The 26013-nt window shown below is 40.5% G+C and overlaps 1 long non-coding RNA gene across 7 annotated transcripts in view; it reads right to left on the minus strand.

The window, feature by feature from the left end:
- Positions 1-217: 217 nt before the first annotated feature.
- The window catches only part of LOC139184233 (uncharacterized), a 160093-nt gene continuing 134297 nt past the window's right edge, over positions 218-26013 (minus strand). For 6 of the 7 annotated variants that reach the window (XR_011567815.1, XR_011567814.1, XR_011567817.1 and 3 more), the window contains 3 exons: positions 2139-2289; positions 1810-1858; positions 218-1642 (listed from right to left, as the gene is read on the minus strand). This is a non-coding gene — a long non-coding RNA (uncharacterized lncRNA). The remainder of the gene's footprint in view (positions 1643-1809; positions 1859-2138; positions 2290-26013) is intronic. The other variant, XR_011567818.1, reaches the window with a different exon arrangement.

The raw sequence follows: 26013 nt of genomic DNA on the forward strand, positions 1-26013 counted from the left end.
AATATCCAGTATCACCACCAGGAGTTTAGGGGTGTGACAATACGTTGTATTAAGGATGAATCATATAATTAAAGTCATTGGTCAGATTAGGTTTATTCCTTACTCAGGAGCCAAATCAAAGTTTCTAGAAATTAAATAAAAAAGAATGATTTGAGAATTCTCATCAAATTTTTTAGGGACTGATAGAATGCTCCATTAAAAGAACACTTTAAATCCATTTTATAGGGAGCAACATTGTTTATTAAATGAGAGAAACAGCACTTACACAATTCATTTGACACACAGCACACAATGCTATTGATGGCACGTATTGGCAGCTCAATTAAGAAGTCTGTTGATGATGCTAAAGAAAAAAAAGCTGGCACATTTTCAATTCAGATGTGGACATTACTCAAGACAAAGACATGTCTATTGTTGGCTCATACATACTAAAGTGTGTCACAGACACTGTTTGTGTCTACAGTCATATTAGCATCTTAACACTGGAAAAATCATGACTTATTCCCAGATCAGAAATAACTTTTTGGAAAAATTATATAGTCATCCAACTCATGGAATACAGACAACAATGCAATGAATACTGAAATGGCCAAATTGTTATACAGAGCCTTTGCTTGGGTCTGTTTTGCACATTCCTTGCCCTTTCTTGGGTCCATGAGCAGCACCCACAAGTTTGAGCCAAACCTTTCCCTTCTCTATGCTAATAACTCACTCAGAATGGCAGGCCCCGAGGGCATGGGAGGCAGAGGCTTATAGAGACAACAGGTATAATTCACCTCCCAGCTCCCCAAGAAATGTATGAACACAATATATTTCTCCAATATACAGTCTACACCTAAGGAGGGGGAAGGGATTTATTCAAATTTACTCCAACTATAATGTATTAATACTTCTAAAGCCTACTGAATGTATATTAAATCAATAAATTGGGAACTATCAGAAGACCAAAAAAATGGAATTAAGATGCCCTGAGTTACCCACATTAAGAGTTTTGTTTTGTATTAAAGAAATTTAGGGCTTCCTTGTGGCTCAGCTGGTAAAGAATCCGCCTGCAATGTGGGAGACCTGGGTTTGATTCCTGGGTTGGGAAGATCCCCTGGAGAAGGGAAAGGCTACCCACTCCAGTACTGTTTCCTATTTTAGGGACACACTTAGAAGCAGAAACCCTCCCCCCCCAAAAAAAAACTGTCTCTTGAAACTAATTGTAAATACATTCAAGGTCGGGACCACATCTTATTTGCCTCCCTCATTTTCCCTCCCTATTCTGCACAGTGATTCACACATAGTAAGCACTCAGTTAAGTTGAAAAGGCAATGACTGTTTCAATTCACTTTAATTTGGAGGGGTTGCATTGATTTAAGAAACAGCTGAGACAAAAAGGATAGTTCAGTCTTTCCTGATTCCTGGCTGGTGAAGCACACGTCTTGAAAAATTCCTTTGCCAAAGCTTGCATTACTCGGGCATCATTAACTGCTGGCCATGGTGGCATTTTTAATGTCTTGATCTGTTTCCATTTTTTGCTGATGATAACAAGAAGACTCTCCAACAGTTGTCTTCCCAACAAGAAAATATGAAAGGTGATTTGAAGCCGGTATCCGGTGAAGCAGGTCTTTGGTCCACCTCCACCCTACAGACAGTACACCTGAGAACAAAATGCAAACAAATTATTAATCTAAGCCTTTCAAAGAACGACTTTTCAGAAGCACAATGGTTGGTCTTTTGCTGATTGCTAAAATCATTTAGCTCAACGTTTCAAAAACACAGCCAGGATCTCTCAGGATAATGTTGTTTAAAGTTTTATTTCCTTACCTTAAATAATGACTTTGAAATCCATGCCACCCCAGGTGCAGATCCAAGCCTAATAAAATCAGAAATACCACAAATTTGTGCATTTTGAAAACAAAGGTTCCCTACCCAGGTAAAGATTCTGCGTGTTTTTCTTTGCCTTGATAAATGGCAATAAAACCTCTCCTGAGGTTCAGAGCCCTACCCCTCCATGAACAGTGCGTTCCCACCTGTGTCCCACGAGAAGCACCAAAGTGTCTCGCTGGGACACAACAGTTATACAAAGAGAAGCCCATTGTGAAGTAGTGTGGGCAGGCAGGAAGACACTTTCTTCAGCAAAGCTCTGAACTAACCAGCTGCGTAGAAGCAGGACGCACGCACACCTCAAGGATCGGCTCTACGGCAGAGGCCCCGTGAGAACAGCCTGGGGAGATGCAGGTAGGTCCCGCCTTGGGCTTTTCAGTCACATCCATGCACGTGTATATGAGCAACACAATCTTACACCTGAAAAGGAAGACATCTTTGCAGGAAATGTTTACTCATTTACGTGCTCAAGTGTGACTGTCGCTCTGAGATGTCCCACTGCAGTGGGATAGAAAGCCGATCAACACGCAAGTAAGCTTAGCCTTAACACACTCAATTTGTTAACTAATTTATTTATTTGAGTTTCCAAAAATTGGCCAAAAGTAATTGCACATGTGTTTAAAACACACTTCAGCTCATGCACAAAAATGTCATATTACATGAGCATTTAAAACCCACCGAGTCATTTCAGGTCCTTCCTTCTCTGTTACATCAACCTTGTCACTGAAGCCTGTTACTTCTTAATCTGAAATGTCTTTTGCAGACCCCTCTTCTTCTGAATTGCTACTAAAATTCCCCTGCTTTGATAGGCCTATTCTCCTCTGCCTGGACTATGACAGGCTCCTGGCTGTGCCTCTGTCTCCTCTGCTGACGTCTCAACTCCTTCTAAGTCATGCTGCTTCCACCGGGCCTCCTCTTCAGCCATTCATCCCAAGATCCCTGAGTTAGGGCCCTGAAATCTCCACCTAAGAGGTTTAGCATAATATTTGAAATGGGTGACCAATAAAGACCTACTTTACAGCACAGGGAACACTGCTCAATGTCATGTGGCAGCCTGGATGGGAGGGGAGTTTGGAGGAGAATGGATACACGTATATGCATGGCTGAGTCCCTTCGGTGTTCGCCTGAAACTCTTCCAACATTGTTAATCAGCTATACCCTAATACAAAATAAAAGTTTAAAAAAAAAGAGGTTTAGCATAGCTATGACCTTCAGTCCATCAATAGGTAGGCAAAAGAGAAGCAACTCAGTCCTCCGTGGCCACAAATGCGCTAAATTGCACTGAGTTCACGCTAAACTGCTTCATCATAATATTTCCTGTGGTCTCCCTACCAAGCCCAGACATGCTGGTCCAATCTTCCAAGCTGTTTCTGCACTAGCTTTCCCATTTCCAACATGGCTTTGTGTCTTTCCCAGAACCCAAAATCTACTTGATGAAGACCCTGATACAACTTTCCCCAGATTCTACTGCAGGACTCCAGTTGCTGGCCGGGATTCAGCTGTGAATAGACTGCCCACTGCCATGATACCACCTTTCCTGACTCTGTTATCTCACCTGCTATCTACCCTCTAGTTGCCCAAATCTCCTGCTGAATTGGCTTTCCTCATATCCAGCATCTTCCCTGAAACCATCCCAAGACATCCTCCTGGTCTCTGAGGACTGATCTGCTAGCTAACCCTAGTGAAGCCAGGCTCACAGACCCTCACACACCTCATCTTCACTTCCTCCTGCTTCCTGGCAACCTGTGTTACTGAGGTCCTGCATAGGAACCCCCTTTTCCTATCCTAGACAAATTCTAACACTCAAATGTCTTTACAATATTCATTCATTCATCACTTACCAATTTATCCTTACTTCATACCATTAAAAATGAGGTCGACAGTTTTAAAAAAGAAAGGGGGAAAAAAAAACCTTACGTGATTACTCCTGCCTGATTTTTGAAGTATTCCACTTTCCTATTTCACTTCATTTCCTAGTCTCCACCATGAGGTCTGTGCTTCAGATATACAAGTCTACTGACCTCTAAGCTCATTTTGAGTCTTTGTTCACCCCTTCTTTTCTTCCTTCCTAATTAGCTCCTTTCATCCTCTCACTAGTGACATGATCTAAGAAGCCTTCCCCAAGAAACAAATCCACATTGACTTATCCCTTATCTGGATTCCTCTGGAATGATCAATATCACACAATTTAAGTGCTTGGTTTTCACTACCTGTTTCATATACACCAGCTTCCCAGGCTGTTAGTCTTTGAGAACTGGGATAAAGGCCGTGTCTTAAGAGTTGCGATGGAGCCTCCAAAGTACTTGATGTTGACCTTCTAACAGGAGAGCAAAGCTCTAGTTCCATCTCCTTTACCCCTAGTTCACTTCCCAGCCCCACAGCCAAGGAGGGAAAGAGACAAAGTGACTCAAGTTACTGGGTTCAACTAAACTTAAAAGGGGGTGGAGCTTTTGCTATATTGAGAAGAACACAAAGTTCTAACCTGCAGGCTTCTGTGGTTTCTTTGCAATTACCTTCTAGGATTCTCACTCTGGACTGCTTCTCTCTACTTCCATGCGGCGGGTAAGACAAAACAGGTCACTTCAGACATGCTCCCCAACTACCACCTCCACCCACCTAGATAATACCTAGGCCAGAAAAATCAGACCAGCTCTAACGTAAACTTTCCCTTTCTTTTTTTCCTTCTGCCTCATCTAGCCACTAGTGAAACAGGATCTAAAGAGCTGGACCCAGGAGAAAGGGACCAATGAGGACTGTCTGTGTGCAAGACACAATATTTCTAGGCAGCTCCACATGGATAGCTGAGCACATCAGAAACTGCATTAGTTTTGGGAGAGAGGTGACAGCAGGTGGTAGGGCAGCACCCAGGTAACAAGAAGATCTGTGTATGTGCTGAAGGTCTAACCTATTGTTATCTCCTCCACTACCTGTAGCCCCAGGAGATACCCAGATAAAAGTCTGTGGGTCCATCTCACATAACTGCTAAACACAGTATATACTGAATAAATATTCATTAATTGATTTTTCTATAGTAAATATCTAAACTTTATCAGAAGAGACCAGGAATTTTAGGAAACCTTGAAGTTCTGGGTCAGAGTTGTTTATGATTTATGTATGATACCTGCCTCACTCAAAAGCTTAAGGTAATTTTATTTTTATAAAGCCATTTCTCTACAAATACACCTCTTACAACATAGATCTCTGCATGTGGGATCATTGTGAGAGTAAGAATGCAAGCAAGACAAATTCTGAGGGTTTTGCAAGGCTTTCTGCCAAAAATTAAAGCAAGTGGCCTTGTTCTATTGTGAAATTTTGTAATTAATACTTACAGTTGATGACTAAGTCCCACTGTAGAATCATGTAATATTCATGATATCTCACGTATTTTGAACATTTAAATATATCATACACACTATATACATATATACATATACATATATGTATATATATACACACACACACACATACAACCTTGATATACTACTTGGAAAGAAATGGAAAATGGATGCAAAGTCATGAGATCATTGGTCACTTGTCCAAGTCTGAAACAATGCTCTCAATTATCGTATGATACAGAGACTGTCAATTTGTCCTGTTATATCCATTCTCCCCTTTTTCCCTTTATTAATAGAACCTCTGAATTTTGAGATGTACGTGACCATAAAGATTGTATTTTCAAACCTTCTTGGCAGTTAGGTATGGCCAGTAGGATGTGAGTAGAAGTTAGGGGTGCAACATCTAAGGAATGCCTTTAAAGCAAATGCTTATAAAAACCTTCAGACACATGAATGAGGCTCACGCCGAGGGACAGCGTAATAGTAAGAGAGAAGTTTACTTCTGCCTTATTCAACAGCCTATGCATAAGCAGTCCACAGCTGATATGGCTGAAATGGCTCCCCTACTGTGTCAAGGAGCTCCTTCTAGCTTGTTTAAGTCACTGCATAGTGGAGCCCAGGTTAGACCGCTGCAACAAAGACAGCACTGTAGTTCGAGCTCTGCCACTTACTAGCTATCCACCTTTGGACAAATTATATAAACTCTGTTAACTTGTTTGAGCTTCCCTGGTAGCTCAGCTGGTAAAGAATCCACCTGCAATGCAGGAGACCCTGGTTGGATCCCTGGTTTGGGAAGATCCCCCGGAGGAGGGCATGGCAACCCACTCCAGTATTCTTGCCTGGAGAATCCCCATGGACAGAGGAGCCTGGTGGGCTACAGTGCATGGGGTCGCAAAGAGTCAGGACATGACTAAGCACAACATGGCATGAACTTGTTTATTTATCTATACATACTTCATAGGTTGCCGTTAACAACATAAGGCTGTCTTTTTTTTTTTTTGCTTCCTGCTATATCCCCAGCTTCTAGCAGTGTCTGTATACAGCAATCATTCAACAAATTAGTTATTACTGCTGTTCCTTTTGCTATCTAGACAAATAATGCCATACCTTAACAACCAACCATTAGGTACTTCCAGTGAATATCTGAAATAATACAATTAATCAACAGGGAGTACATTATAGCAATCACATTTTCTGGCCCAAACTTAGAAAACGTGGTCTGACAAAAGTCAGAAAGAAAGGTTTTCTTTCTGACTTGTGAACTTATTATTGTGAAAATTTTTACATGTTAAACCATATATATTAAACCATTGGTTGTCAATTTAATGAACTGACTTTCCTTTTCTAAAAGTATCTGCTTAAACTGAGCAGCCCTGGAAAGTGAAAGGCATGTAGCCCCAAGAGTATTATTGGTTCTATCTCCTCTAGCTTTTATTACAAGGTTCCATTGTACATGCATATGATGCACAAAAATGCCTGATTTTTAAAACTCATTCAAGGTTGTGAATTTGTATTGTAATCATTCAGAATCTCCAAAAAAATAATCCTTTTATTTTCCCCAAGGAAGATGAACACTGCTTGCCTCTACAAAAATAGCATGGATAGAGTTTTCAGTAAAATACATTTCTCCTATTGAAGAGCACTTAATACACACACACACACACACACACACCCTTAGCTGCTTGCATTTCGCCACAAGTGGTACTGTTCGCCAGTCACTGAAGGAATTCAGTCTGATCTGTTGAGATGATGGATTCTGACAAACTGTGTAAGCCTGTCATTAAGGGGAGGATAGATCACAGTCTCCTTGCAGGACATTATACTGCTTACATTTCTCATCCACATAGCCCATGAAACATAAGGGAAAAGAAAGAAGATGGAAATAAAGTTGAAAACGACACACTGCTTCTCTCACCGATGAGCGATAGCTGCCCGCCAGCCCACACTTGCCACAACGTCCACGTAAAGCTCTGGTTCTAATATGAAGCACCTTTCACGAAGGATGCAAAGATTATGCACAAAAGTGATTATGACATGATTTAATCTAACTTGGGACCTTATGCCCCCACTTTTAAAATATTATTGTTTGCTTTCACCCCACATATTTAGCCATTTTCCTTCTCCATAACTTTTTTTTTACTTACATACTTGAAATTTTCATCTAGAATGGAGATTGTCTCGAATGAAGTTCATTAATTAAGTGAACTGAAAAGATAAGTCTGAATTAATGAAAAGTCTACATAAGGACTACTGTCCAAAAAATCATGATAATAGCAATATTAGCTGATAATAGCAATATCAGCTGATATTTGAGAGTTTACTACATGAAAATCACTGGCTGAACACTTTATAAGCATTATCTCACCAACTCCTTACGAAAGTCCTGGAGCAGGCATTACCATCCCATTTTTACAAATTAGAAAACAAAACCTGAGAGATATTAAGTAACTTGCCTAAGGCCACATAGCTAATGAGTGATAGAATTACTTTCACACCTCAGTTTGCCTGGCTCCAAAGCTCATGTTCTTTACCACCACACCAATCTGCTGGGGTTTTCCTTTAATCAATTAGAATAATAAAGCAATATCTCAGATTAGGTTAACAAAACTCTGCCTTAGTGCCAAGGAACCCTGCATTACTTAAAAAAATGAGAAGTATGTGAAATTAGCTCACTAATTATTTTAGATTGGTAATAATTATCTACCACTTACGAAGCACATACCGGACACCAGGCACTTTACATTAAATCTAACCTTCACAGCAACCCCACAAATTAGATAACTGTCTCCATTTTATAGATGAGGGAAAAGATACTCAGAGAAGCTAAGTAAGTTCAAGGTCACACAGCTAGTATGTGGCACAATCTTTGTACTAGGCCATCTCCACACTACCTTATTGCCTCTTCTGCAAAGCCTTTTCTCTAGTGTGCTAGGAAAGGCTGCTTTTGAAAGTAAGAGTGCCATCCCCCTGTGATTATATGTACACTATTTATTAGCTCAGCAAAGCTTTAGTTCAGAGACAATCCAAAAGTAAACTTTAACTCAAGCCCTTATTATCATAAATTCCAAATTTAGTGAGGTCCATGTTAATGAGTTTTACTGCATATAGGAAAGAGTTTAATAGTCACTTAGCCCTGCTCTATCTCCATGAACAAATCTGAAAAACCATACAAAGGTGAAGGAAGGAGAAATGACCTCAAAACTAAAACAGATAAGAAGTGCCTATAATTTGTAGTCCAGCAAAAAGTCGCAATATGCCATATGCCAATACCACAATACAGTACATATGCCAATATGTATCAACAAATGCAACCTTACAAGTGTAAGCGCTCTATCCATCAATTAAAGAAAATTAATCCTAATCAGATGTCCATATTAAGGAATATAACCATAGCAAATCGGCAATAATAATTAAAAGTCCATTTCAAATCTCTTTGGTGAGCAGTGAAATGTCTAACATAGCCAGGCTGCCTGATCCTTTTTGCAGTGTTGTACAAATGTGCAATTAGGTGAAAATTCCTGGCTGTTTAACATGGTCGTCTCTACCTCTCATGCTGCACTTGTTTCTAATGAAGACATGCTTCCGTGTGCACCCTGAGTGGGAAAAATGTACAAGCTGTGACAGTCAAGCACATGTCCACTCTGGGAGCCGAGTTCGTCATATACAGTTTTGTCACAGAAGTCATCACAGTGTTGTAAAGATTTTAAACAAGTCCTACTTGCATCAGAGGGGGCCACCTGAAATGATCAGGATCCCAAAACTCTGTCATATTACATCATGTTTTTTTTTCTTTTCTTTAAATCAGCTTGTAAAGAAGCTGCCATGTCCCTCTCTGCAAGGGAAACAGTCTTGAGATAAAAATGAAGGGCAGCCCAACTATTCATTCAGGCATGATGCACTGTTGAACCAGATTTAAGTTCACGTTGTAGTCTGGCTAGACTCTCAATAGGTCACCTGCTTCCTAGGGATAGAGGCAAGGCTTAGAGACAGTGGGTCAGCTGAGAGCCATCTTAAGGGATAGCCCAGCAGTCTCAGAAACTGAGTGAAGTAACTTCCTGTTGCAAGATACTAACTACACTACTATATGAATGTTAATTGATCCAACTATCTGCAACTGACGTAACTCTGATAATCCTGTATCTTGCGATGCTTGATAGGCTCACCAAAGTACTTAACCTGAGGAGTCAGTCTTTCACTTCTAACTCACTCAGCCAGAGCATCATAACCATTACTTTTTCTTTCACAGTCAATTTCAAGTGATTATAAGGCATTCATGATAAAGAGCATTGTTTCTCATTCTCTGAACTTTTCAAAGTCAGAGTGAAAACAAAACATCCTTCCTGGCAGCGTGTGATGAACTCTGAATTCTCAGAATTCTTCCCAACCTATGAGTCTCTTTAGTGGTAATCGCTCAGTCGTATCTGACTCTTTGCAACCCCACAGACTGTAGCCTGCAAGGCTCCTCTGTCCATGGAATTCTCCAGGCAAGAATACCGGAGTGGGTTGCCAGTCCCTTCTCCAGGGGATCTGCCCTACTCAGGGATTGAACCTGGGTCTCCCACAGTGCAGGCAGATTCTTTACTGTCTGAGCCACCAGGGAAGCCCTATGAGTCTCTGATTGTTATCAATCAACTAAATGTTATGAGATACATAGCAAGTCCACTTCCAGCAATCTTTCCTACAGAAATACTAACACGTTTATACAAATTTAAAACCCTACCATTTTCACTATAGCACTGCTTGTAATTGCAAAAATGTGAAATGAGCTAAATGGCCAGCAGTTGAAGAATGATTTCTTAAGGACCTTTCAAGCCACAGACCGCTATTCAACCATTAAAAATAATAAGATAGGTCTCTACTGACATGAAAGGGTGTTCAGGGAAAAGAGGAAGGTGCAGAACAAAACATATAGTGTGGTACGACGGGAAAATACAATGTATGTATATAAATCCTGGGGGGAATATATATTGTATGTATATAAATATACATACAATATATACAATGTATGTATACATACCTTGAATATACAATGTATGTATATAAATACGACGGGAAAATACTGTGTATGTATATAAATAAATAAATATATATGGAGAATATGGAGATATATGAAACAAAAAGATCTGTTTTAGAGAAATGTAAATATATACCTATATATATATATATATTTGTTATGTGATATTTAAGTAAAAACATTTATTTTACATACATATACACACATTTGTACATGCATAGAAACATCAGGAAGAATAAGTCAGCTCAGGCTGCTGTAACAAAATACCATGACCTGGGTGACAGAAACAACATTTATTTCTCATAGTTCTGGAGACTGGGAAGTCCAAGATCAAAGTACTAGCAGATCTGATTCTTGGTGAGGAACTGCTTTCTCGCTTATAGACAGCCACCTTTTTTGCTGTGTCCTTACAGAGTGGGGAAAGAAAGAGAGAGAGAAGAACCAAACCTCTGGAAAGTGAGATCAGGAAAGGAGGACTTTTAACTTTTCACTTGCACACATTATTGTATTTATTTAGATTTCTAACCAATTCCCCAAAATTGAGATACCCTTCCTTTCCTGCATTCCAAACAAGTTTATAAGTAGTACAAAATACAACCTGTATTACTGATTGAGACCAGGGTGAAGGAAGTAGCTTAGGGTGAAAGCCAAACCAAGCCTAGCTGTCTAAACTACAAAACTTGGGCATCGCCACAAGCCAAGCCAGTGCTGGGCCGGGGTTCGGGAGAATGTGGCTCTCAGTGGACAGGCCCTTCTACAGCTAGAACGAGGGTGGCAGGAAGCTGAGCTGGCCCACTTACTTACTTCAAATTTACTAAATAGGGAAGTTGCTCTTCCTCTACAGCAGAGTGAGAAAAGTGGTCTGACAAAAAAGAATACAATCTTTGTCTGAGAGAGTAGTATCAGGGGTGGCTCAATCTACTTTGCAAGACGTTAAAGTGTAAATGGTGAGAAGACAGAAGGAAGAAAGTAGACAAGTCGGGAAGAATTGAAAGAAAGGAAACAGAGTAGGGAATTTAAGAGTTATTAAGGACGAGGCTAACAAGATGTCAAATGTGCAAAGTTGAAGAGTCAAAATAATTTTTACCAAGAATCTAAGCACAGACAGTGATGGCACCATTTACACAAGGGAAGGTGGACACCTCCTCAGTTCAGTTCAGTCGCTCAGTCGTGTCCGACTCTTTGCAACCCCATGAACCATAGCACGCCAGGCCTCCCTGTCCATCACCAACTGCCGGAGTCCACCCAAACCCATGTCCATTGAATCCCCTTACTGAGACACAAATAAAAGGGGAGAAAGAGTAAAAATCATGGTGATCTGAGGCAGAACAGAAGGAAGAAAACCGAGTTCATATCACAGGATTAGTTTTATAAAAAGGTGGACAGATTCTCGGGCTAAAGCCAGACAACAAAATTAAACTTGCAAACTGCCACAGGACTGGCTGTACTGAAGTCATGACAAAACTCAGAAGAACCAAGACCTACTTATAAATGTTTTATCACACTGTGAAACTTTTGAGAAATTATGTGCTCTATTATTTATAAGACATTGCTTAGATTACTATTGATGTATATATACTCTATATCATTCAACATCATGCATCATAATATTAGTAGTTCACATGCTCCTCTGTCCCTGGGAACACTAAAGAATAAAGGTTTTGATAAATAACAATGGTTTAAGCTTGACTGGCCCTGTGCAGTTTTTCATTGCAATTCTGGCTACTATTACACCATATTCCCCAAACCACAGTGCAGTATAAAGTAAAATCAAACAGACCAAAGAAACTGCTGGAAAGATTCATAGTCTAAAAGTCTGGCCCCATATTTTTAACTGATCGAGACTAAAGTTTCTGCACTGGAAAAGTTTCTGTTATTTTCACTGATCTGTGTTCATGCCTTGGTTTCCATGGCCATAGAAGTCCTTCTAGCAAACGGGTTCCTCTGGTAAACAGTTTTCTGTGAGTTAAAAAAAAAGTCAGAAAGCTCCGTATCTTTCAACAGTCCCCCAAACTATATTCTTTATCAGGTTTTTAAGTTCTGTTCCAAGACTCCAGTCCTCAATGTGGTTTAGTTTTACAACCAGTTGCCACCTCTTAACTAGCAGTTTTTGACATCATTCAGGTTCGGTTTTGTAAAGTGGGGGCTACAGCCCTTGCTTGGGCTTCTTGGCTGCTATTAAAGTTATACTGGCCTTTGGTTAAGTGTGGAGGCTGGCACAGGGAGGATCCATGATGGTGATTATCATGCAAATCAACCTCCTGCAAGTCCGGCTCCTCCATAGGCCTTCCAGCACTGCTGCCCGCAGTTGCTTCATTGTCTCCAGGATAAAGCGAGCCATCTTAGCTGCTGACACTGGACGCAACTGGGATTGGCTCTCCTGACAGAGATTAGTGGGCAGCAATGAATCTTTCACTCGGAGTAGAAATACGATTTTATTTAAGAAAATAACCATATATAATTGGGCCGCTGTCATTTTAAATTTTAATGGTGAGAGTAATATGGAGGCTTCTGGAACTTTAAATTACGACTTTCAGAAGCTTCACACTGAATCTTTCAATTATTCTCTGTGAGTACTTTCTCAAAGCATGTGCCACCATGACATTGATATCACAATTCAAATCTACATTCACATCCGACTGCAAGGCTATGAGCTATGTGCCGGCGTGCTGGCTGCCTTATTTTATCTTTGAACATCTGACGAGGCGAATCAAGAGGCCCTCTCCCAGAGCCCAGCCAGCTGTTTGCCAAATATTCAAATACCCTGGCACGCAGAAGGACCTTTCAGATTTCCCCCACATCAAAATGAGCGACAACCCCCTATTTTTCCCATTAGTTTCTGGCTCACCTACATCCTTTCACACAGGCCCGCCTGACTCACTCGGCTAAGCGGTCGGTCGGTCGGTCTAGCTCGCTCCCTCCACTCGCCTCTGGGATTCCCCCAGCCCAGCAACTGGATCCCTTGTGTGTGCGGCAGGATGGCAGCCACTTCAGACAAAACCGTGGGGGAGAGCCTTTCAAGTCTGTCTTTTCTTGAAGTGGATCTGAAAGACGGGCTGTGCTGTATTTGCAGTGGTAGGAAGACAGCAAAGGCAATGTGAGAATTTTATGTAAAATGCATTCATTAGACTGGAGTGAAAAATGGAATTGGGAAGACGGTAAGGGAAATGTGGAAAGGTTTTTTTCCTCTTCTAGGAAAGTTTGACCCCTCTTTGGGGTCTTAACTTCCTTGTTATATAACTATTTTCTTTAACCGTTTTAATATTTTTATCTTCATATTAAAACAAGTCAAAGTGAATAATTATTTACAAATTTAGCTTTATATTGCTTCAATTCTTTTAGAGAGTCCCCTACCTCAGTAAAAAAAAAAAAAACAAAAAACTGCCAAATTTACAACTGTAAATAACTAAATCCATTGGCACTAATGAATCTATAGTAAAAGACAAGCAAGCCTTATTTCACAATTTAAATGTCCTGAAGCAATTTTCCTCAGCTGGATGACTTAGAACAAGGCTATAGGAAGCATGTGGGAAGCTTAGAAGGAGAAAGGGACTAAGGTGCCACAGACAACAGCCTCTTCCCTAAAGGCTGGTCAGACTTCCTGGACACTGAAACACCGCAGGTTTCCAGCTGGGAGAGGGTTCTCCGTTCCTTCCGGAAAAGTTGAATCTGTACTTGTTCATTTCCTGTGATGTGTTTACACTGTGGGACAGAAGGGGCCCAGTGGGGAATCTTTCAGGGCACAGCCAGAGGGAAGCCAATCTCACAGGAGGCATGGATGCCAGATGTCAAGCCGGTGTGTGCTGCTGAGTGTGCTCTGAGCATCCCACACAGGCACCAAACCGTGGTCTGAGCAAACTCTGCTGTCCTGATCTGGTAGAAATGTATGTTGTTTTTAAAGCACAACAGCAGTGATAAAAGGAACTGCTCTTATGAATGTAAAACCTACCTGTGATACAGATAGGCTGATGGCATTCCTGGTCTGCCAGGCAAGTCTATTCACTCCATCAACCCAAATCATCGTTAAGACAAATAATTTACTCCTGGGCGCCATCGCTGTGGGGTGGCCATAGCAAGTGCCGACTGACACTAGTTCTGGCAAACAGCCTCAAACATCGCTTTGCGCTGAGATCAGGACTATGGTGCCCCAGTGAGCATATTTCTAAGTCACCGATTGTGGACAGAGAAACAGAATTTTAAACCCCCCACATTGATTTTGGAGCCCAAAGCAGTACAATTATTACACATCCTGTCTGCCTTGGATATTTAAGGCCTGTGAAGTGTTTCAAGCACAAAAGAGTTCTACATAAGTCATTCACCCAAATATTTAACTGTGCTCTTATTTTATGCCCAGTACTGTACTATGATAAACCAGTTTTACTTAAAGAATCATGCTCCTAAACTTCTCTACAGAATTCAGTACCATGGCCCTTTGTCTTTAGGTCCCTTCTCATATGTGAAAGTTCTCTCCCTCTTAGAGGAGCTGACTTCTTAGCCGCTCTGCCCCTTTCTACTGATTCCTCTTCTACACCACTGTCCTCATCGCTCACTCTAAATCAAGGAGTGGAGGGCAGTATATCAGAATCATATGGGGGCATTATTTTTCAAGTGAAACAAGTACTTTCTACCCCCATCTGAGAATCATCACCTATTTGAATCTGTTTATAGCGGGAGTAAATCATATCCCATAAAAGTTCGGGGGTGAAAAAAACAAAAACAAGCTGAGAATCTCTGTACTAAACAGTTCCTCTTAATGATATTGTCACCTATATGCTGGTGATTTCAGAAGTAACATTTTAAGGGAATTCTCTGGTGGTTCAGTCACTAGGACTCAACACTTTCGCTGTAGTGGCCCAGGTTCAATCCCTGGTTGGGGAACTAAGATCCTGCAAGCCATGCGGTGCCAAAAAAAAATTTGTAAGCCTCTGTTTTCAAATGACATATTAATTCAAACTCATTAAGTACAGCAGATCTATTACCTTTTTTTTTTTTCCTTTTCTTCCCTTCTTATTATCTACTCAGTGGATACTTCATACTCCCCATTCCCACCCCACATACCACAAATCTGTTTCCAGGTATTTTCTCTTCTTCCTCAGGAATACACCTTAGTCTGTCAATCATGTGCCATATTCCGTCTGGACCACGGTAGCCTCCTCACTTCTTGCCAGCAGCCTCTCCATACTCCAGATTCTTTGCCTTGTGATCCTGATTCCTACTGATTACAGCAGGAAATTCTAGAATGTGGCACTCAAAATACATGAGATGATTTTTTGATACCAAAAATTTGATTTTTTAGACCAGCTTTTTTATATTTATATATTTTAATAGGCTTAGAAAAGTAGAAATTATTAAGCTTACTTTTAAAGTAAGCTTTTGGTATAAAAATTGGACAATTTAAATAAAAATCTAACTGAGGGAGTATGCAGATATTTTTTAAAAGATAAAAATGGTACACTAGTCAATGAAGTTTGGGAAACCTGGTCCTACAAAATAGGTCTGAATTTCTTACCATGATATTGCAAATGTTATACATCATCTTCAGTCACTTCTTCTTCGTACATTCCCTGCATTTTACTCAGATCTTTTGTGGATTAGCTTAGCTAGTAACAAAACACCCCAAACCTAGTGGCTAAACACTTTATTTAGTTCCTAACTGTGCAACTCAGTTGGGTTATCCTGTCCAGGATGACAACAGATTTCCCTATGACTATGGGACTCTGTCCATAGTCAATGGTGGATCAGCTGGTAGCTAGGATGATCCAAGATGCTCTCACTCACAGGTCTAGGGGTTAGCTGACAATTAGCCAGAGCCTCTGCTCTCCTGCAGGTTGTTACTTATCTCGCAGCAGTATAGACTGGCCTCATTCACAATATGGTCTCAGGGTTCCAAGCACAGAAGCCCCATTGCCTTACCATAACCCAATACATATCAAAATGCAGAGTTTCCTACTAGGAAAGCAAATGACCTGGGATGGTGTAAACTCAAGCCTGTATAATTAACATCTGAGAAAAGTGGCCAGTGGAGGGTGGGGAGAGGTAAGAAGAAGAATAGTGTGGAAATAAAGGAAGGGGTAATCCAGGCCTGCGGCTAGTAATTACATAATTACATCAGTTTTTAGGGACCACATGAAGGAATAAAAGTTCCCAGAACATATAGTCATTACATCTGGTAATATAGGACTTAGGACTCTGTATATTTTGCTGGGCATCAATATGGAGTCAGCATTTACATATATACTTAGGCAAGACGACTGGGGAGAGAGTTAAGGAAGAATCAGTTCAGTTCAGTTCAGTTCAGTCACTCAGTCATGTCCGACTCTTTGCAACCCCATGAATCGCATCATGCCAGGCCTCCCTGTCCATCACCAACTCCTGGAGTTCACTCAAACTCATGTGCATCGAGTCAGTGATGCCACCCAGCCATCTCATCCTCTGTCGTCCCCTTCTCCTCCTGCCTCCAATCCCTCCCAGCATCAGAGTCTTTTCCAATGAGTCAACTCTTCGCATCAGGTGGCCAAAGTATTGGAGTTTCAGCCTCAGCATCAGTCCTTCCAATGAACACCCAGGACTGATCTCCTTTAGTATGGACTGGTTGGATCTCCTTGCAGTTCAAGGACTCTTAAGAGTGTTCTCCAACACCACAGTTCAAAAGCATCAATTCTTAAGTGCTCAGCTTTCTTTGGATGTCCAACTCTCACATCCATACATGACCACTGGAAAAACCATAGCCTTGATTAGACGGACCTTTGTTGGCAAAGTAATATCTCTGCTTTTTAATATACTATCTAGGTTGGTCATAACTTTCCTTCCAAGGAGTAAGCATCTTTTAATTTCATGGCTGCAATCACCATCTCCAGTGACTTTGGAGCCCCAAAAAATAAAGTCTGACACAGTTTCCACTGTTTCCCCATCTATTTCCCATGAAGTGATAGGACCAGATGCCATGATCTTCGTTTTCTGAGTGTTGAGCTTTAAGCCAATTTTTTCACTCTCCTCTTTCACTTTTATCAAGAGGCTTTTTAGTTCCTCTTCACTTTCTGCCATAAGGGTGGTGTCATCTGCATATCTGAGGTTATTGATATTTCTCCCGGCAATCTTGATTCCAGCTTGTGCTTCTGTCAGCCCAATGTTTCTCAAGATGTACTCAGCATATAAGCAAAATAAGCAGGGTGACAATATACAGCCTTGACGTACTCTTTTTCCTATTTGGAACCAGTCTGTTGTTCCATGTCCAGGTCTAACTGTTGCTTCCTGAGCTGCATATAGGTTTCTCAAGAGGCAGGTCAGGTGGTCTGGTATTCCCATCTCTTGAAGAATTTTCCACAGTTTATTGTGATTCACACAGTCCAAGGCTTTGGCATAGTCAATAAAGCAGAAATAGATGTTTTTCTGGAACTCTCTTGCTTTTTCCATGATCTAACAGATGTTGGCAATTTGATCTCTGGTTCCTCTGCCTTTCCTAAAACCAGCTTGAACATCTGGAAGTTCACAGTTCATGTATTGCTGAAGACTGGCTTGGAGAATTTTAAGCATTACTTTACTAGCGTTTGAGATGAGTGCAATTGTGCAGTAATTTGAGCATTCTTTGGCATTGCCTTTCTTTGGGATTGGAATGAAAACTGACCTTTTCCAGTCCTGTGGCCATTGCTGAGTTTTCCAAATTTGCTGGCATATTGAGTGCAGCACTTTCACAGCATCATCTTTCAGGATTTGAAATAGCTCAACTGGAATTCCATCACCTCCACTAGCTTTGTTCGTAGTGATGCTTTCTAAGGCCCACTTGACTTCACATTTCGGGATGTCTGGCTCTAGGTGAGTGATCACACCATCGTGATTATCTGGGTTGTGAAACAGAGTTGTTTAAAATAATATTGTGCTAATAGTTTTAATTCCCTCATTTTTTTCCTTTGTGAGGGCTCCCATTTACAAACCACTGGGGCTTCTCTTGTGGCTCAGCTGGTAAAGAATTTGCCTGTAATGTGGGAGACCTGGGTTCAATCCCTGGGTTGGGAAGATCCCCTGGAGAAGAGAAAGGCTATCCGCTTCAGTATTCTGGCCTGGAGAATTCCATGGACATGGGGTCGCAGAGTCAGACACGACTGAGCCACTTTCACTTTTACTTTTTTCCTTTTACATTTATTAAGGACATTCTGGTTGCTGGGAGTAGGGAGAGGTAGATTAGGAGAATCCTGGGGATTGGGAAGTTCACAGTGAAACTGGGGTGAAAGATAGCAGGAGGATGTTGGGGAAAGGGTGGTTGTGGTAAACAAGGTTTTTTTTCCGGCCTACTTAAGGAAAAAGGGAAAGTGAAAGTCCCTCAGTTGTGTCCGACTCTTTGTAACCCCATGGACTACAAAGTCCATGCGTATAGCCCTTCTATAAGAGTGGGTAGCCCTTCTCCAGGAGATCTTCCCAACCCAGGGATCAAGGCCAGGTCTCCCGCATTGCAAGCAGATTCTTTACCAGCTGAGCCACCAGGGAAGCCTAAGAGTGGGCAGCCTTATCCCTTCTCCAACAGATCTTACTGACCCGTGAATCGAACTGGGGTCTCCGGCATTGCAGGTGGATTCTTCACCAACTGAGCTGTCAGGGAAGCCCACTTAAGGAAATAATGCTTAAGTGGAAAAAAAAAAAGCACATTTTAAATACAATTCTAAACTTCAAACTATATCACTTCAAAAGAAAATATGACCACTGAAATCAATATAAGGTGAATTTAGACACACTGAAGTCCTGTTCCAAAGTTAAAGCCAAATTTAATACATTTTAATAGAATCTTGAAACTTCCAAAATCCAAATAGGAACTTGTCTCCTGTAAGAAGTCTTTACAGCTGTCCCTGCTGAGGCTATTCTCACAATGCAATGGCAGCTCTGAAACACTTTGGCACTAAATGTGCACTAGATCAATCTACATTTGTTGATATTAAGCTCCATAAATGAATCCCCAACATCCTCCTGCTATCTTTCACTGCAGTTTCACTGTAAACTTCCCGATCCCCAGGATTCTCCTAATCTACCTCTCCCCACTCCCAGCACCTAGACTGTCCTCAATAAATGTTATGGCTGACAGGGAAATGTAGCTTTGAACATATATGCTCAAAGTAAAGTAACTTCTACTGGCAAAATTTTAGGTAAGCTCATCAAAGGCTGAACTCTTCTCTCACTCCTTCCCCTGTGAGGTGTGTGTGTGAGGCAGAGACAGAAAGAGAGAGAGAGAGATCGGGTTATCTCTGGTGCTTGGTCTGCCTTAGGATACTCCAGTTCTTGGTCCACTGCACAACACCATGTCAGAACATTAATTACAGATATATTCGGTTATAGAGTTAGAAAAAGGAATCAGATAATTGCCTAAATCCATATGTATATTAGCCATTTCCTTGCAAGGTCCAAACTCTACTACAGATATGTAGCAGGACAGCTTAGCATAATATGAATAGAAACAACATAATATATTGTTTTGTCTGCTGTTGTATTATAGTTGTGTACAGAAAAGGAGGTGTGATACATGATTGTCAGTAAGGACTCGGAAGGGCTTCCCTAGTGGCTCAGTGGTAAAGAATCTGCCTGCCAATACAGGTGATGCAGGATCAGGAAGATCCCCTGGAGAAGGAAACAGGAAACCACTCCAGTATTCTTACCTGGGAAATTCCATGGACAGCAGAGCTTGGTGGGCTACAGTCTATGTGGTAGCGATAAGAGTAGGACATGACTTAGCAACTAAAACAACAACCAACAAAAGGCCTCAGAAGCACAAGTTCCTTGCATTTTATTTCATCAGACTTCAATATCTGATAAAAGCAATAAGCACCAAATTATATTTGAATGCTGCTGCTGCTGCTGCTAAGTCACTTCAGTCGTGTCTGACCCTGTGCGACCCCATAGACGGCAGCCCACCAGTCTCCCCCGTCCCTGGGATTCTCCAGGCAAGAACACTGGAGTGGGTTGCCATTTCCTTCTCCAGTGCATGAAAGTAAAAAGTGAAAGTGAAGTCGCCCAGTCGTGTCCGACTCTTAGCGACCTCATGGACTGCAGCCTACCAGGCTCCTCCGTCCATGGGATTTTCCAGGCAAGAGTACTGGAGTGGGTTGCCATTGCCTTCTCCGTATATTTGAATAAACCTTCCATAAATAATGTTTTCATGGCCATCATAAAGTCTAAAATGCAGATGCTAATAATTACAAGCCAAAGTAAAACCTCCATAGTTTTATAAAACTATACAATTAAAACTATTTTCACTTATACTGTGATTCTCATAGTCATAGAAACAGATATTGGTTAATATTTCCATTAAATTTGAACATTTTATGTTTAAATATAAATGTTTCAGCTAAAATTTTCCCACTTTCATATTTTAAAATCTGAATGTGTTCCACTGAGTTGAATACTTTATTTCCACATAACCAAGCAGACCTTTCCAAATGTTTGGATACCTAGGAAAATAGCACAGAGAAATCAGAAAACTCTTGCGAGTGATTATAAAGGTACTGTATTTCTGATTACATAGGCACCTTAAAAGGGGTTCCCTCGTGGCTCAGTCGTTAAAGAATCTGTCTGAAATGCAGGAGAAAATGGGTTCAATCCCTGGGTCGGGAAGATCCCCTGGAGAGGGGAATGGCAACCCACTCTAGTATTTTTGCCTGGAAAATTCCATGGAAAGAGGAGCCTGGCAAGCTACAGTCCATGGGGTAGCAAAGAGCTGGACATGACTGAGCGACTAACACAACACACACACACAGGCACCTTAAAACAGTGAGTTCTTTAAATCCTACACAGCCTTCAGAATGGGAGAAAATAATAGCAAATGAAGCAACTTACAAAGAATTAATCTCAAAAATATACAAGCAACTCCTGCAGCTCAATTCCAGAAAAATAAATGACCCAATCAAAAAATGGGCCAAAGAACTAAACAGACATTTCTCCAAAGAAGACATACAGATGGCTAACAAACACATGAAAAGATGCTCAACATCACTCATTATCGGAGAAATGCAAATCAAAACCATAATGAAGTACCATCTCACGCTGGTCAGAATGGCTGTGATCCAAAAGTCTACAAACAATAAATGCTGGAGAGGGTGTGGAGAGAAGGGAACCCTCTTACACTGTTGGTCGGAATGCAAACTAGTACAACCACTACAGAGTACAATGTGGAGATTCCTTAAAAAACTGGAAATAGAACTGCCATATGACCCAGCCATCCCACTGCTGGGCATACACACCGAGGAAACCAGAATTGAAAGAGACACGTGTACCCCAATGTTCATTGCAGCACTGTTTATAATAGCCAGGACATGGAAGCAACCTAGATGTCCATCTGCAGACAAATGGATAAGAAAGCTGTGTAATATATACACAATGGAATATTACTGAGCCATTAAAAAGAATACATTTGAATCAGTTCTAATGAGGTGGATGAAACTGGAGCCTATTATACAGAGTGAAGTAAGTCAGAAAGAAAAACACCAATACAGTATACTAACACATATATATGGAATTTAGAAAGACGGTAATGATGACCTTATATACGAGACAGCAAAAGAGACACAGATGTATAGAAAAGTCTTTTGGACTCTGTGGGAGAAGGTGAGGGTGGGATGATTTGAGACAATAGCATTGAAACATGTATATTATCATATGTGAAACAGATCACCAGTCCAGGTTCGATGCATGAGACAGGGTGCTCAGGGCTGGTGCACTGGGCCGACCCTGAGGGATGGGATGGGGAGGGAGGTGGGAGGGGGGTTCAGGATGTGGAGCACATGTACACCCATGGCTGATTCATGTGAATGTATGGCAAAAACCACTACAATATTGTAAAGTAATTAGCCTCCAATTAAAAATAAAAATAAAAAAATAAATCCTATACAGACAGTAAAATACAATCAGAATGCAAATTTAGGAACAAAACTGAATAATTTAGTAGCTTGTTACATGATCAGATATGATTGGTCTTCTCTGTGTCCAATTAAAAAAAATAAGAAAAAGATTGCCTTTGGTGGCTTTGGTCTAGGAGTGGATGGTGTGTTATGTCCATTAAATAGGAAGCCAAGATTACATGAACAAATAATTTCACAGCTCTGTGGAAGGACTGATGGTCTTTGCAAAGGCCTAGACTGGTTTCATCTTTCTTGAGATTTTATCACTGATTTGTTCTTAGTCGTGTGAAGGCATTAAGGCCAGCAGAGGTGACAAGTGTTTGATATACAGTAATTGAGCCACTTTTGTCAGACTGCATTTATTTTAAGCTATGCTCATACTTAGTACCCTTACATGTTTATGTTCCTGGGTTTTAGTTTTGTTCTTATTCCCAGTGAGGGGTTGAATATGTATGCCAATTGTAATAACACTCTCCTCAAAGCTCTACAAAAATAACACATACCTGTTTTGGTGCAAGGGATGCCTTTTCATTACATGAACGTAGAGCAAGCTCTTTAATATAAAAACTTACCCTTTGTTCATTACCCTACTTGCACAGTTTGTAACATATCCCTTACCTTTTAGCATATATTATCCACTTCAATTCAATCCATTCTTTACAATCTGCAGCAAGCCACAGAAGTTTCCTCTTAGTGAAAGGAAATTTGAAGGGAGGAGGAGCGTAGAAAAACACATTTAATTTATCCTATTGAAAAGGGACCATTCTAGATGATGTCTGAGCACTTCTGCATTTCCTTACACACTGCAAATCAGCTCAGATATCTTAATCAGTGGCTAGAAATGTATCCTTATCAGTAACATATTCATGAAAGATGGTATGTGTATGAGCTGCAAAATGTTTGGCAGAGACCCAGGAATAAAAAAGAAAGAAAGAATATGGTAAAGAGTTGATGGAATAGCTTTGTGTTTCAACTCTATTCATTCGGGGAATTTTCTATCATCTCTGTTTGTTCTGTATGGAAGGATAATAGACAAATCAGCAAAATGTCAGATTTCTATTACTTGATTTCATCTATATTTAGATGTATTTACTGTACAGTAATCTAGGATGGAAGTATATCTATATACAGTTGTGTATATACGAACATACATACGTTCTCATGGAGCTTTCTAAATCTTCCTATTTATAATACCATCATACAAAGTTTCTGTTTTGACAATCTAAGCACTCTTTAAATATTATCTCATAAAATCACGAGCAATTCCTGACAATTAATTTCTGCAGTCAATGGTCTACTCAAACTGGGCAACTCCCCTTGGAACTTAGAAGCCACAAGAGCAGACTGTGTGCATGAAAAAGCAAGACAATTCATTAGCCGATTCTGCAGCAACTCAAAGTGGCGGGGGATGTCAGCCCCTGCTATGGTGCTTCAATACTAATGAGAATCATTGCATATTCATAACCTCAAATACAGTCAGCTTCTTGTAAAAACTTTTGTCACCCAGGCTTCATGGCAAGAGCAAAGCACTGCACAATCCGTGTCGTGGCACTTCCGCCAAGTGAGTGCAAGAGCAAGATTGATTGTTTTGCAACGCTGCCTGATGTGGAACTAAAAGATGCTGCCCCAAGGGTCCTAAAACTCTGCTTGGTTTGATTGCAAAGTCCTAAGTAATCAAAGAAACAAAAAGGATGCAGTGGTGGTGAATGTGTTTGCCTATATATACATATACCCACATATATCACTACACATGAAAAATACGGAAAAGAATACTTTAAAGTTGGCTTATTGCATGCTCAGAGTAATTATCTGTGAGGAATGTAACACCATCACATGAATTCTTACCATGTTGAAAGAAAAATGTTGTGCCCCAGTAAACTTGTTCTCAAGTTGCAAAAACACCACAGCATAGCTTAACAGAAACAGACTTCTAAAACTGTCTGAAGTTTCCCGTCATTATCAATACCAAAGCTTAGAGAACTGAACCTGTCAGCTCCACCAAATCTAGAGCTATCTGGAATCCAGCTCCTCAGGCGGCTTTTTATGTTGTTGTCACTGCCTCCCTTGCTTTATCATCATCATCATCATTATTAGTTTCCAGAAGTGAGCCGTTCAGTGTGCTTGCCAGGAAATCCTGAGGGCTTGGCACTACACCATTTGACCCCAAAATACCTGTCTGTTTGGGGTAGCTACCAGCATCCCCTGGAGTCAGAGAAAGGAAATGTATGTTTCAGCACCCACTTTGAAAAAGCCTTGAGCATTTTTCCACTCATAATGATGTCTTCAGCGGGAATGCCAGCACACTTCCACATTTTTCTGGCAGGCATACAGTCTACAAACTACCCATAAAAATTAAATAAAACAGGACAGTGAAAGAAAAGTTTCTAAATTTGATCACATTTGAGTTGTTAAAAGTTATTTCCAGATGCAAAATGTATATAAATATCTGCATAGCTAAAGACAAATCAGGAATATTAGGAGGCTGGTGGGGGGTGGGGGGTAGATGATGAGGTGTTGTGGGGGAAGGGGCTCACCCAACTGTCTTATATCTTAGTCACAGACACACAAGCTTCAAAAATAGAAGGATTTGTGTTTATGATTGATTGAGGTAACTGATTATCCACAGATATTTTAAGTGTTGAGACATTAAATTGTCAGCTCTATCAGTTTGATTGCAGTAAAACATGAAAACATTGACTTTTGTCTAGTTAGAGAAATTTATTTTTCCCAGAATGACAATTCTTTAAGTAGAAGCCAGGCAGCTTGCCAGCTTCCCGTGTCATACCCTGAAGTTTGCAAATGCAACCCATATTTTCGAGTGTTTTTCAAGGTTCAATGAATGGTGCAGAGGTCTTTTGCAAATAGTCTGATAATAAACAGATTCCTGCAGTACTCTTCCTTCTTTAAACCTGAGAAAAGTATTTACTCATTTAGAAGGAAAAAGGAAAATTGTAGCTTTGTACTCGTGGAAGATGTGTCACATGCTCTTCAGTTAAAGTATCTCTCAAAAAGAATATAACCCTCTTTGGACCACCATACTGTGAACAAGCATGATTCATATGTTTTATAAGTCTGAAATAAAATGCTCATCATAACTGTCAGTAAGCTGTCAGCTGTCAAAAGTCTTTGTTCCCAGAATGAGGCATTTGTCTGATCCTCTTTAAGAAAACATATTCCAACCTAAAAGGAAGATGTTAAATCAAGTAAATTCTACTAAAATTGATTACTGTTAAAACAGCCTGATATTCTAGATCCTTGTGTGTACTATACACGTCCATAGTGTTTTACAAAATAAAAACACCATATCTTATTTGCTATTATTGCTTGTTAGAACACCTGTGCTTTTCACTGGGTAGAACTGTAGTCCCAGTGTTTAAAACCTAGTCCATTATAATAACAAAAATGTCAGATGTTTTATATATAGTCAAGCTTTTAAATAAAATCTGTGACTGGGAAATCACTTAAATGATGATTAAAATGAAAACACCAATCAGAAGACATGTAGTCATTAATTCCACAGAAACACCATATTTATATTCTTTAAGCATTTATCATGATCATTAAAACACAAGATGTTCTAGAGACCAGCAAACCACTGAGCCCTCCATGTTTGAGTTCTACAGATAGCTGCAGATAATATCTGGAGAAAAAGGTTCCCTGAACAGCCAAGCAAAGGTCCACCAACTAGGACATCTTCCCAACTCCTTTAGCCAATCATCTTGTGCCCCGGAGTGCTGCATTTGGTTGCTTTTATCATATCTTAGAGGGTAACACCTATTATAAGTGGTCATTAAATTACCCATTCTCCTACTCCTTTATTCCAACCACCACTATACTGTATTGTATAGAACCATTGCACTGGTGGTTCTATGGCAAAGCTTCATAAAGCACCCTGTCTATACACTGTCAACAGCCACAG

The sequence above is a fragment of the Bos indicus genome, chromosome 7 (assembly GCF_029378745.1).
Source record: "Bos indicus isolate NIAB-ARS_2022 breed Sahiwal x Tharparkar chromosome 7, NIAB-ARS_B.indTharparkar_mat_pri_1.0, whole genome shotgun sequence".
In the NCBI taxonomy this organism is placed as follows: domain Eukaryota; kingdom Metazoa; phylum Chordata; class Mammalia; order Artiodactyla; family Bovidae; genus Bos; species Bos indicus.